General features: G+C 36.7%; 1 protein-coding gene across 1 annotated transcript in view; it reads left to right on the forward strand.

Annotated features, from left to right (window-relative positions):
- Window positions 1–13,497, forward strand: part of LOC132546718 (sodium- and chloride-dependent transporter XTRP3A-like) — a 48,459-nt gene that overhangs the window by 25,033 nt on the left and 9,929 nt on the right. The window lies entirely within an intron of this gene.

Raw genomic sequence — 13,497 nt, forward strand, 5'->3', positions numbered from 1 at the left:
TAAAAGGTGGTTGGTTTGCGCAGTGGTCATCTCTCATCAAGGCTGACCACACAGGTTTTACCCCAATAGTTTTCCTCCAACACTGGAGCCCCTTTAGTGTTACAATCTAGGCTATCAAAAATGATAAATTTTAATATCTTAAATATTTTTCTCAGTTTTTGTAGAATTAGTAAAATTTATCAAAATCCAACGTCCAGGGACCACAACATGAATTTATATCCTTTAAATATTAATAATTTTGTTATTGTCCTGTATAGGTCTATTTTGAAAATTTTGCAAATTCTTGTAAAAGATTACCATGATATCAGATGATGATAATATAAGATAAATGATAACACCCTGATCTGTGAATGTTCTTACTGGAATAAAAATCTATATATGTGCTTTCTGTGAACTGTAGCGATATTTTGGTATATATATAGTTACCGCCCCCTGTAATTGCACCCTAAAGATTGTAGTATGTAGACGTATACGCCTCCTCCTGTTTACTCAGATAGATTCTGTATCTGTGTGACATCATAACCTTTACAAATCTAAAACAGTTTTTACACCCAAAGCAGGCAGGAATAGATAACAAAGTTATGTATGTTACATGTCTGTTTATATTGCTCCGCTTTTCCACCCATCCGTGTCATCCGATACTGATTTACAATTCTATAAACTTTGGATATATACAGCAGTTCATCAAAGTTTTATATAAACATGTAATGTGAGAATATGAGTTTAAGTTTCTTGGTAACACAGTCAAGGAGTGGCAATGAAGCTGTTCCTATTTTATCAATCAGTTCAGTGTTGCCTCTTACTGGCTTCATTTCTTATGCACAATGATAAAACTTTAAAGGTATGTATGAGACGTCTTAAATTATAGAGTTTCTGAAAACCTTAAGGACTTTTCTGACGTACAGATAAAAGAGACCGTCGGTAATTCTTTGTTTGGATTCTGAAGCTTGTATTAACAGATCAGATTAAAGTTGATCACACTTTGTTTAAACAAATATTGAATTAAGGTGTTCTAGAACTGCACAAACTTCTCGAACTCTGGTAATTGAACCTCTGATCTCATCAAAACCTAATGCCAGGTTTTAATGTGTGGAGCACCAGCTTTTGTATACGGTGAAGGACATGAATTGGGAGGTCAGGGATGCTACAAAAAGTAGGTCGCTGTGACCCGATATTTACGTAAATCACACTTGTGAGTAGGGCAGGCCCACAGGGATATCACATACCAGATGTAGGTCGCTGTGACCTGTCTTGTAGGTACACCACACATGTTAGTAGGTTGAGTTCCCAGGGATATCACATACTAGATATAGGTCACTGTAACCTCTAATGTATGTACATCACACATGTTAATAGGTTGAGTCTTTAGGGAGGTCATATACTAGAAGTAGGTCACTGTGACCTTATACATAGGGTCATTATATTGATAGAGAGCAGTTCCTCAGAGATGTCATATACAATATATGCTAAGAGGTCACAATGACCTGATATGATGGTTTGATTATTGAATGTTTGTTCCTGACCTCAATATATTTCTAATCTGTAAAAAGATCTCAATGGTTTCATTGTACATACACCAGCCACATAACTACTAGTGATTACACTCAGGTAGCAGGAAGTGTTTTCAATGCTTGGAATTCTGATCTAGATGAAATTTGCATAAAATTTTCCATTTTTATATCTGAATTTTCCTTGTCTTTCACATAAATTCCAAATTAGATACAGACAGTATTACATGAAATGGTTGGACAGTCCACAGTGACACGTTTGATTTGTTTGTGGAGCGTTAAGGTACACTGAGTCTAGACAGCATCATGTGACAGAATAGTCATGTTGGAATTTCTACCTGTCAGGGGGTCAGGTGTTGGAGGAGGATTTGAGTAATGACATGAGAGTCACCAGTCATTCAAAAAAAATTCTCAAGAACAGGACTGAAAACACTTACAAGTGTATGTAGCTCTGTGTGTTTTGTTAAAGATTTTGTACTTCACTGCATGTGTTGATCTTATGTCACCTAAACTTCCCAAACATCGTTTTCTCTATGGTGCATCAACCTTTTATCAAATGAAATCACATGTTCACATCTCTACTAGGCTTTGTAACTCAGTCTGTTGTGACGGTCCCAAGTTTTTTAAAAAAATACTTCCTCATTCCATTTACTCTAACAGATATTACTTTACATGATCAAGAAGCTACACATGGCACTTGTGATAATTTTATGACATCGAATGATAATGTTGTGTTACATGTCTTCTGTAGCTCCTTCAGAAAGAGTTCCACACTTAAGGAGGTTTGCTACCTTTTGAAATGTCTCCAGTTTATTAGTATTTGATCAAACATTCTGGAAATCAGTTGAGTTTTATGTTTGCGTTGTCCTGTTGTCTTCCAAAAGGAGCAGAATAGCTTTATTCTATAAATTGTAAATGCAAATATTAACATGAACTTGGACCACTTATTGGATGAGCACTTCCAGCTTATGAACTGTGATCAGAACTATATTTTTTTCAAAGAGTCATCGGTACAAAATTAGTAGATTTATAGGTCTGATCTCATATTGAAATATCAGCTCTCATTCCATAATGTCATTCCTATTTTGGACAGCAGACTGACCATTACCAAAAATAGTACTAGTAAATGAGATTTTTTATTAAAACCAATACCTAGTTACCTAGTTACAGTAATAAAGATTAAAATAAAATAAAAATTAATCAGGTCGGCTTGTGCCCTGTAGGATGAATTACTGTACTCATCGAGAATCTTCGATATAGTGAGATCGTTACAATAATCTGTCTGAACTGAACACTATATATCTTGTCTGGTTTACAAAAGTGGCGGTTTATCGAGTGCTTGGCCCATTTGTTGGCAGCTTAGTGTGAAATTTATAAATTTTGAATACATCCTGAAATAGGCACCATTAAGAATGAAAATTTTAAGGTATTCCCAACGTAGAATATACATTATTTGACCGACTTAAAGTATGCATTATTTACCCCAGTTATAGGTACACGCAATAGTTAGGTCTTCAAACACACAATACAAGCCCTGATATAATAGTTAAAGGCACACCTTATACTTCCAAGAATATACAATCTGGCACAGTGTCCTTACCTCCGCTGATGTATGATGAAATAGTGTATTTAACCCCGCTAGCTACCAGTACAGTACATGTTTTGTTCTGGATGTTGACAGGAAATTGGCATTGTCAACATTTGGTCCCTTTAGATAATGTATTTCATGCTGAGGTTTTAAAGAAAAACATGTATTGTTTTGATAATTATTCCCAAACAAACTTCAGAGTTTATGTTTACGAAGTTCTTTTGTACATTGTCTTACCTCAGGGTCAGTGCATTAAAATCTGTTATCAGTAAGATTTTCACTGTATGGGGATTGGCTTTGACCGTATTTCAGTAAGATTTTCACTGTATGGGGAAGGTCTTTGACTGTATTTCAGTAAGATTTTCACTGTGTAGGGAAGGGCTTTGACTGTATTTCAGTAAGATTTTCACTGTATGGGGAAGGGCTTTGACCGTATTTCAGTAAGATTTTCACTGTGTAGGGAAGGGCTTTGACTGTATTTCAGTAAGATTTTCACTGTATGGGGAAGGGCTTTGACTGTATTTCAGTAAGATTTTCACTGTGTAGGGAAGGGCTTTGACCGTATTTCAGTAAGATTTTCACTGTATGGGGAGGGCTTTGACCGTATTTCAGTAAGATTTTCACTGTATGGGGAAGGGCTTTGACCGTATTTCAGTAAGATTTTCACTGTATGGGGAAGGGCTTTGACCGTATTTCAGTAAGATTTTCACTGTATGGGGAAGGGCTTTGACCGTATTTCAGTAAGATTTTCACTGTATGGGGAAGGGCTTTGACCGTATTTCAGTAAGATTTTACGGGAATGGCTTTGACTCTATTTCAGTAAGATTTTTTTATTTAGGCGGGAGCTGAGGATTAATCGGAAATTGTGTTTTAAATGTTTTGTTCTATTGTAGAAATTCGGTCAAATGTCTTTAAAGTTAGATGTTATCAGTAGTTAACTACTATATATGATTACAGCCATTTATTGAAGTCACTGTACATACAACAGCCTATTTTTTCGACACCGGTAAATGACGTAAGATCACATTGCCTCAGTGGTTTTGTAGAATATTCTTCGAACAAGTTATTCTCAGTATTTTATATGGAATTTTACTTTATAATTTTCAGAAGTGAACCGTATATAGACACAAATCATGGGTAATACTGATCATAGTAAACATTTGAACACTTTGCTGATATCATGCTCAAAGTATTGCAGTAGTAAGCTGGACAACTCCCCTCCATATCCTCCTATCTTTCTATTTCATTTTATCTATATAATTAGTTACGCTTCTTACAAGAGAAGTATTTGAAAAATTGTGCAACACTGATTTCAAATCCAATTTGACTTCTTCATGTTTACAAAGATATTTTGAACGAAATAAATTTTTTATAGAACATCAGGAACCTACTTGTTTCACTTTGTTTATATCCATTTATAGTAATGTAACAGAGGTCAGTATTCATTTCAATGCCTCCACTAGGATTTGAACCCAAGACCTCTGACTTATAAATCTCACCCTCAACTTATTTAGCAAAAGAGAAGTTCTATCTAGTCAAGCAGTGATGCATTTAAGATGCGAATTTGTATTATTTCTGAGACCCTATATGGATTCCAATGTAACAGAGCTAATTACCTATTTCAATGCCTTTGCTAAGATTCGAGCGCAGAATTCGAGCCTAGTATTCAAACTCAGGATTCAAGCCCAGGTAGATGGGGAGATAGGTGGGATGGTGGATAGGGAAATAGGTGGGATGGTACATAGGTAGGTAGTTGGGAAGGTTGATTTGGAGATAGGTGGGAAGGTGGATAGGGAGGTAGGTGGGAATGTGAATGGGGAGATAGGTGGGAAGGTTGATTGTGAGATAGGTGGGAAGGTGGATAGGGAGGTAGGTGGGAATGTGAATGGGGAGATAGGTGGGAAGGTTGATTGTGAGAAAGGTGGGAAGGTTGATAGGGAGGTAGGTGGGAATGTGAATGGGGAGATAGGTTGGAAGGTGAATGGGGATATAGGTGGGAAGGTTGATTGGGGATATAGGTGGGAAGGTTGATTTGGAGATAGGTGGGAAGGTGAATAAGGAGATAGGTGGGAAGGTTGATTGGGAGATAGGTGGGAAGGTGATTGGGAGATAGGTGGGAAGGTTGATTGGGAGATAGGTGGGAAGGTGAATAAGGAGATAGGTGGAAAGGTAGATAATGAGGTAGGTGGGGAGGTAGGTGGGATGGTGAATGGGGATATAGGTTGGAAGGTAGATGAGAAGATGGGATTGAATGTTGGATGTTTGATGATGAGAGGATTTGAAAGGTTGACAGAGAAATGAGTCATTTAGTGTGTGAAGGAGTTGGTGCAGAGATGGGAAGGAATATTGTTCAATTCTTTGGTAACACTGCACTCCAGTCAAACACATTTTATAAAAAAAAAAAAACTGCGCTGTAGACTGACCATCTGTTTCCCTGACAGTATAATTTACAATCAGTGTATTAGACATATGTTTGATACCAACTGAAGATCAAAGTGTTTTAAGGCAAGAAAGTTACATTTTCTGTCCAGGGAAGATGGAATGTTTGGCTTTGGAGACGTAAAACTTTGGTTGAAAGTTTGTCTCACCAGTCACTGGTAACACATGGGTGTCACTTGGTACAAAATAGGAAAGTGTCATTATATTTCGTCAGTCTGTGTTGATTTAGAGGCTAAAATTAGCAATCTTATTGCGGATGGTTAGATTGGACGAAGTTAAAATCATTATAAAATACTTCAGATTATGTGGGGGTGGGGGTGGGGACTTGGGTTGTCATTACTGTATCAATGTGGATTATGGTCTCATTTAGATTGGTTGTATTCAGCACTAACCATTGATGTACGCAATAGGTCTTGTACAACTTGGGAAATTTTAACTGTACAAACTGTGTCTTGTACAACTGGGGAAATTTTAACTGTAAACACTGTGTCTGGTACAACTGGGAAAGTTTTAACTGTAAACACTGTGTCTGGTACAACACTTTTAACTGTAAACACTGTGTCTTGTACAACACTTTTAACTGTAAACACTGTGTCTGGTACAACAGTTTTAACTGTAAACACTGTGTCTGGTACAACACTTTTAACTGTAAACACTGTGTCTGGTACAACAGTTTAACTGTAAACACTGTGTCTTGTACAACACTTTTAACTGTAAACACTGTGTCTGGTACAACTGGGAAAGTTTTAACTGTAAACACTGTGTCTGGTACAACACTTTTAACTGTAAACACTGTCTTGTACAACACTTTTAACTGTAAACACTGTGTCTGGTACAACAGTTTTAACTGTAAACACTGTGTCTGGTACAACACTTTTAACTGTAAACACTGTGCTTGGTACAACAGTTTTAACTGTAAACACTGTGTCTGGTACAACACTTTTAACTGTAAACACTGTGTCTGGTACAACACTTTTAACTGTAAACACTGTGTCTGGTACAACACTTTTAACTGTAAACACTGTGTCTGGTACAACACTTTTAACTGTAAACACTGTGTCTGGTACAACAGTTTAACTGTAAACACTGTGTCTGGTACAACACTATTAACTGTAAACACTGTCTGGTACATCACTTTTAACTGTAAACACTGTGTCTGGTACAACACTTTTAACTGTAAACACTGTGTCTGGTACAACACTTTTAACTGTAAACACTGTGTCTGGTACAACACTTTTAACTGTAAACACTGTGTCTGGTACAACACTTTTAACTGTAAACACTGTGTCTAGTACAACACTTTTAACTGTAAACACTGTGCTTGGTACAACACTTTTAACTGTAAACACTATGTCTGGTACAACACTTTTAACTGTAAACACTATGTCTGGTACAACACTTTTAACTGTAAACACTGTGTCTGGTACAACAGTTTTAACTGTAAACACTGTGTCTGGTACAACAGTTTTAACTGTAAACACTGTGTCTGGTACAACACTTTTAACTGTAAACACTGTGTCTGGTACAACAGTTTTAACTGTAAACACTGTGTCTGGTACAACAGTTTTAACTGTAAACACTGTGTCTGGTACAACACTTTTAACTGTAAACACTGTGTCTGGTACAACAGTTTTAACTGTAAACACTGTGTCTGGTACAACAGTTTTAACTGTAAACACTGTGTCTGGTACAACACTTTTAACTGTAAACACTGTGTCTGGTACAACACTTTTAACTGTAAACACTGTGTCTGGTACAACACTTTTAACTGTAAACACTGTGTCTGGTACAACACTTTTAACTGTAAACACTGTGTCTGGTACAACACTTTTAACTGTAAACACTGTGTCTGGTACAACACTTTTAACTGTAAACACTAGTTTGTATTTATCAGTTCTGACATGATAATTAACACCATGTGACCAGTATAGAACTGGGTTGCCATGTGTTACAGTCCTTCTACTCTGCTCACACAACCTTGGTTCAGTTTCCATGCATTACAGTCACATTATCTATCTTGCTTCTCACCGCACTACACCTATTCTGAAATTCATTGTAAAGGGCTACACATGTATATTATTGTTAACAATTGAATATTCTGTATAATATAGTACCCAGGATTATCCTGTATAGTATAGTACCCAGGATTATCCTGTATAGTATAGTACCCAGGATTATCCTGTATAGTATAGTACCCAGGATTATCCTGTATATTATAGTACCCCGGATTATCCTGTATAGTATAGTACCCAGGATTATCCTGTATAGTACCCAGGATTATCCTGTATAGTATAGTACCCAGGATTATCCTGTATAGTACCCAGGATTATCCTGTATAGTATAGTACCCAGGATTATCCTGTATAGTACCCAGGATTATCCTGTATAGTATAGTACCCAGGATTATCCTGTATAGTACCCAGAATTATCCTGTATAGTATAGTACCCAGGATTATCCTGTATAGTATAGTACCCAGGATTATCCTGTATAGTATAGTACCCAGGATTATCCTGTATAGTACCCAGGATTATCCTGTATAGTATAGTACCCAGGATTATCCTGTATAGTATAGTACCCAGAATTATCCTGTATAGTACCCAGGATTATCCTGTATAGTACCCAGGATTATCCTGTATAGTATAGTACCCAGGATTATCCTGTATAATATAGTACCCAGGATTATCCTGTATAGTATAGTACCCAGGATTATCCTGTATAGTACCCAGGATTATCCTGTATAGTATAGTACCCAGGATTATCCTGTATAGTATAGTACCCAGGATTATCCTGTATAGTACCCAGGATTATCCTTTACTTGGCTGATTTGAATTATCCTGTATGTAAGCCCCAGGATTATCCTGTATCTGCATGGTGCTTTCAGGAGTGATGCAGGAAAGATGGCTCTACAGGATGTATGTTACAGATGCTGAATTACCTTGCTTCTTGTGTACCCAGGATTATCCTGTAATTTGGAAGTATAGTACCCAGAATTATCCTAATATAGTACCCAGGATTATCCTGTATAGTACCCAGGATTATCCTGTATTCTATAGTACCCAGGATTATCCTGTATAATATCAATACCCAGGATTATCCTGTATAGTATAGTACCCAGGATTATCCTGTATAGTATAGTACCCAGGATTATCCTGTATAGTATAGTACCCAGGATTATCCTGTATAGTACCCAGGATTATCCTTTACTTGGCTGATTTGAATTTGACCTACATGTCAAGCCCCAGTAACTAAAATGGTTCTAATCTGCATGGTGCTTTCAGGAGTGATGCAGGAAAGATGGCTCTACAGCATGTATGTTACAGATGCTGAATTACACTTGCTTCTTGTGTACCTTTCAAACATTCCATTTAATTTGGAATTATAATGGTGAAGAAGAATTTACATAATACTCAGACACAACAACTTTATTGTCGATATCAGCTGTTGTACTTCCATCTGTCACCTCCTTATCCATTTTCTCTCAAGAAAACGTTAAGAGGAATGTTTTTGTATATGTAAGAGAATTCAATAAGGCCAACATCTGTTTATAGAGATCAATATTTAAAACAGGGCTATCCAAAGTAAATCTTTTATCACATGGAAAGATTAGATAAATTTGGGCCTTTGACTAGAATCGATTATCAAACTTGTGTAAACCAGACACAACTAGGTCCCATTGTACCAAATATGCGTAAACTAGACACAACTAGGTCCCATTGTACCAAATATGTGTAAACCAGACACAACTATGTCCCATTGTACCAAACATGTGTAAACTAGACACAACTAGGTCCCATTGTACCAGAACTGTGTAAACTAGACACAACTAGGTCCCATTGTACCAAACTTGTGTAAACTAGACACAACTAGGTCCCACTGTACCAAACCTGTGTAAACTAGACGCAACTAGGTCCAACTGTACCAAACCTGTGTAAACTAGACGCAACTAGGTCCCACTGTACCAAACCTGTGTAAACTAGACACAACTAGGTCCCATTGTACCAGAACTGTGTAAACTAGACACAACTAGGTCCCACTGTACCAAACTTGTGTAAACTAGACACAACTAGGTCCCACTGTACCAAACTTGTGTAAACTAGACACAACTAGGTCCCACTGTACCAGAACTGTGTAAACCAGACATAAATAGGTACCACTGTACCACACCTGTGTAAACTAGACACAACTAGGTCCCACTGTACCAAACCTGTGTAAACTAGACACAACTAGGTCCCACTGTACCAGAACTGTGTAAACTAGACACAACTAGGTCCCACTGTATCAAACCTGTGTAAACTAGACACAACTAGGTCCCACTGTACCAGAACTGAGTAAACTAGACACAACTAGGTCCCACTGTACCAAACCTGTGTAAACTAGACACAACTAGGTCCCCACTGTATCAAACCTGTGTAAACTAGACACAACTAGGTCCCACTGTACCAAACTTATGTAAACCAGACACAACTAGGTCCAACTGGTAGGTCCCACTGAATCAAGCCTGTGTAAACTAGACACAACTAGGTCCCAATGTACCAAACTTATATAATCCAGACACAACTAGGTCCCACTGGTAGGTCCCACTGAATCAAACCTATCTTACTTAAACGGTGTAAACCTGACCTTAACTAAGCAACACTTTAACTAGGTCCCACAGTACAAACCTGTAGACAAGACCATAACAAAGGTCCCACTATACAAACCTTCTGTAAACCAGACCTTAATTAGATTCAACTGCAGAAAACTTCGAGGCTAGACCTTAACTTGATCTCAAAATATTTTTACATGTCATATAAATACCAACAACTAACTGTGTTTACTTTGTATTTAGTGATCCATGAAGTAAATTTACACTTCAATGAACCCAGTTTAGTTGCCATGGTATTGAGGGGACATGTTATTGTAATAAAATGATACACTCCTATACACATATGGTGTTTGATTCATCCATCATACCTGTAAAGATTGTATGTAGTTGGCAAGTGACTGGGATTTTATAAATGGAAGCGCTTGTGAAAGCATGAAAGAAATACCAACAGATGTTAATGTCAAAGTTTGTCATCAAAGTCAATGACAGTTCATGTCAAAGTTTGTCATCAAAGTCAACAACAGTTCATGTCAAAGTTTGTCATCAAAGTCAACAACAGTTCATGTCAAAGTTTGTCATCAAAGTCAACTACAGTTCATGTCAAAGTTTGTCATCAAAGTCAACAACAGTTGATGTCAAAGTTTGTCATCAAAGTCAACAACAGTTCATGTCAAAGTTTGTCATCAAAGTCAACAACAGTTGATGTCAAAGTTTGTCATCAAAGTCAACAAACGTTAATGTCAAAGTTTGTTACCAAAGTCAACGACAGTTCATGTCAAAGTTTTTTATCAAAGTCAACAACAGTTCATGTCAAAGTTTGTCATCAAAGTCAACTACAGTTCATGTCAAAGTTTGTTATCAAAGTCAACAACAGTTCATGTCAAAGTTTGTCATCAAAGTCAACAACAGTTCATGTCAAAGTTTGTCATTAAAGTCAACTACAGTTAGTGTCAAAGTTTGTCATCAAAGTCAACAACAGTTCATGTCAAAGTTTGTCATCAAAGTCAGCTACAGTTCCTGTCAAAGTTTGTCATCAAAGTCAACAACAGTTAATGTCTAAGTTTTTTTTTTTAGCAAAGTCAACTACAGTTCATGTCAAAGTTTGTTATCAAAGTCAACATATAATTCTATTTTATACATGGTGTCTTGGTATGTGGTATATATAGGTGTGATTGACAAGTGGGAATATCCCCTAACGGTCAGTTCGCGAATGGCTTTATGGAATATGAACCTATTACTACAACTCAACTTTTTTATGTCACCTGACTTGTTTACACTGTATAATTAAGTCTCGGAGACACGTTCAAGTTTCATGTATTCAGAACAATAGAACGGTTGACTTTTTCTTTAAATGGTAGTGATGTTAGTGTTAGCTATTCCTGTAGAACTTGGGTGGTACAGGATGTCTCCTGCACACTGTCGTTTACCAGGAGAGCCTATCTCTGAGGATCTTCTAACAGTCTTTCAGACGCCACATTTATTTCTTAATTCACTTGGTTGTGTAAGATGTACACGAGTCCTGCTCTGGGTCTGTACGTGACCAACTCAGGGAGATGGGTTTTAATACTACTGTACTTTGTTTGTGTATTCAGCAAGTTTACTAACAATTAAACTAAACAACTTTTTTCATCTTGTAAATAAATTAAGAAATAATCATCATTATTTTTTCAGTTAACTGTGATCAGATAGTATGTGAAGAAATTTCAAAAATTTTTCTCCAAAATTTAATTTTAGCTCAGTCAGAATAATTACAAAGTTTTTTTGCTAATATGCATGATCATTATTAATTGCTATGAATCTTTAAAGTAATTGTGGCGAATTGATAGCCTGCCTTTAAAATAGCTTTTTAGTATTACTTTTGGTAGTATGTGTGTACCCAACTGCTGCAGATTACAGACAACGTGACTTAATTACCATTACATATTAATGTCAACACTGATGATGTTTAAAAATTTGTCTGATAAATCATCAAAATTTCAGAAGTAATGAAACAGTTGTTTATGTAACTGACATAACAGTAGTCAGATGATATCGTATTTTTAAATGGTGTGGATGACACAAAAATTAAATTTACTTAATCAAACCAGATTTGATAAGAAATCCTGTAAGGCATCAGTATGTGTATATTAAGCACACTAATGAAGATATACAGATATTTTGTGTTAATTAGCACTGAAAGGTTTAATGAACATAAATTAATTATACAAAATATTTATGTAATTTATGGGATGATTTGATTCTGTTTACTAGTTATGAAACAGTTAACTGGTGTGAAAATTTAATGCATTTTCATAAGTTACGAAACAGTTGTATAACAGATTTGATATGGATATACAGATTGACGTCCCAAACTTGATGACAGAAGTTTTAACCCTGACATGTCACAGCTTTTACATCAACATGTCACAGTTTTCACACCGACATGTCAGTTTTTACACCGACATATCAGTTTTCACACCGACATGTCACTGTTTTTACACTAACATGTCACAGTTTTACACCGACATGTCAGTTTGTACAGCGACATGTCACTGTTTTTACACCGACATGTCACTGTTTTCACACCAACATGTCACTGTTTTTACATCAACATGTCACAGTTTTACACCGACATGTCAGTTTGTACACCGACATGTCACTGTTTTTACACCAACATGTCACTGTTTTTACACCAACATGTCACAGTTTTACACCGACATGTCAGTTTTTACACTGACATGTCACTGTTTTTACACCGACATGTCACTGTTTTTACACCAACATGTCAGTTTGTACACCGACATGTCAGTTTTTACACCGACATGTCACTGTTTTTACACCAACATGTCACTGTTTTTACACCAACATGTCACAGTTTTACACCGACATGTCAGTTTGTACAGCGACATGTCACTGTTTTTACATCAACATGTCACAGTTTTACACCGACATGTCAGTTTGTACACCGACATGTCAGTTTGTACACCGACATGTCACTGTTTTTACACCAACATGTCACTGTTTTTACACCAACATGTCACTGTTTTTACACCAACATGTCACTGTTTTTACACCAACATGTCACTGTTTTTACACCAACATGTCACAGTTTTACGCCCACATGTCACTGTTTTACACCGACATGTCACAGTTTTACACCAACATGTCACAGTTTTACACCAACATGTCACTGTTTTACACCGACATGTCACAGTTTTACACCGACATGTCACTGTTTTTACACCAACATGTCACAGTTTTACACCAACATATCACTGTTTTACACCAACATGTCACAGTTTTACACCAACATGTCACTGTTTTACACCGACATGTCAGTTTGTACAGCGACATGTCACTTTAATATATCATTGATGTGGAAATCACTGCATGAATCG

Source organism: Ylistrum balloti, unplaced genomic scaffold (genome assembly GCF_031769215.1).
Source record: "Ylistrum balloti isolate Yb309-2 unplaced genomic scaffold, AGI_CSIRO_Ybal_v1 Utg369908, whole genome shotgun sequence".
Taxonomy (NCBI): Eukaryota; Metazoa; Mollusca; class Bivalvia; order Pectinida; family Pectinidae; genus Ylistrum; species Ylistrum balloti.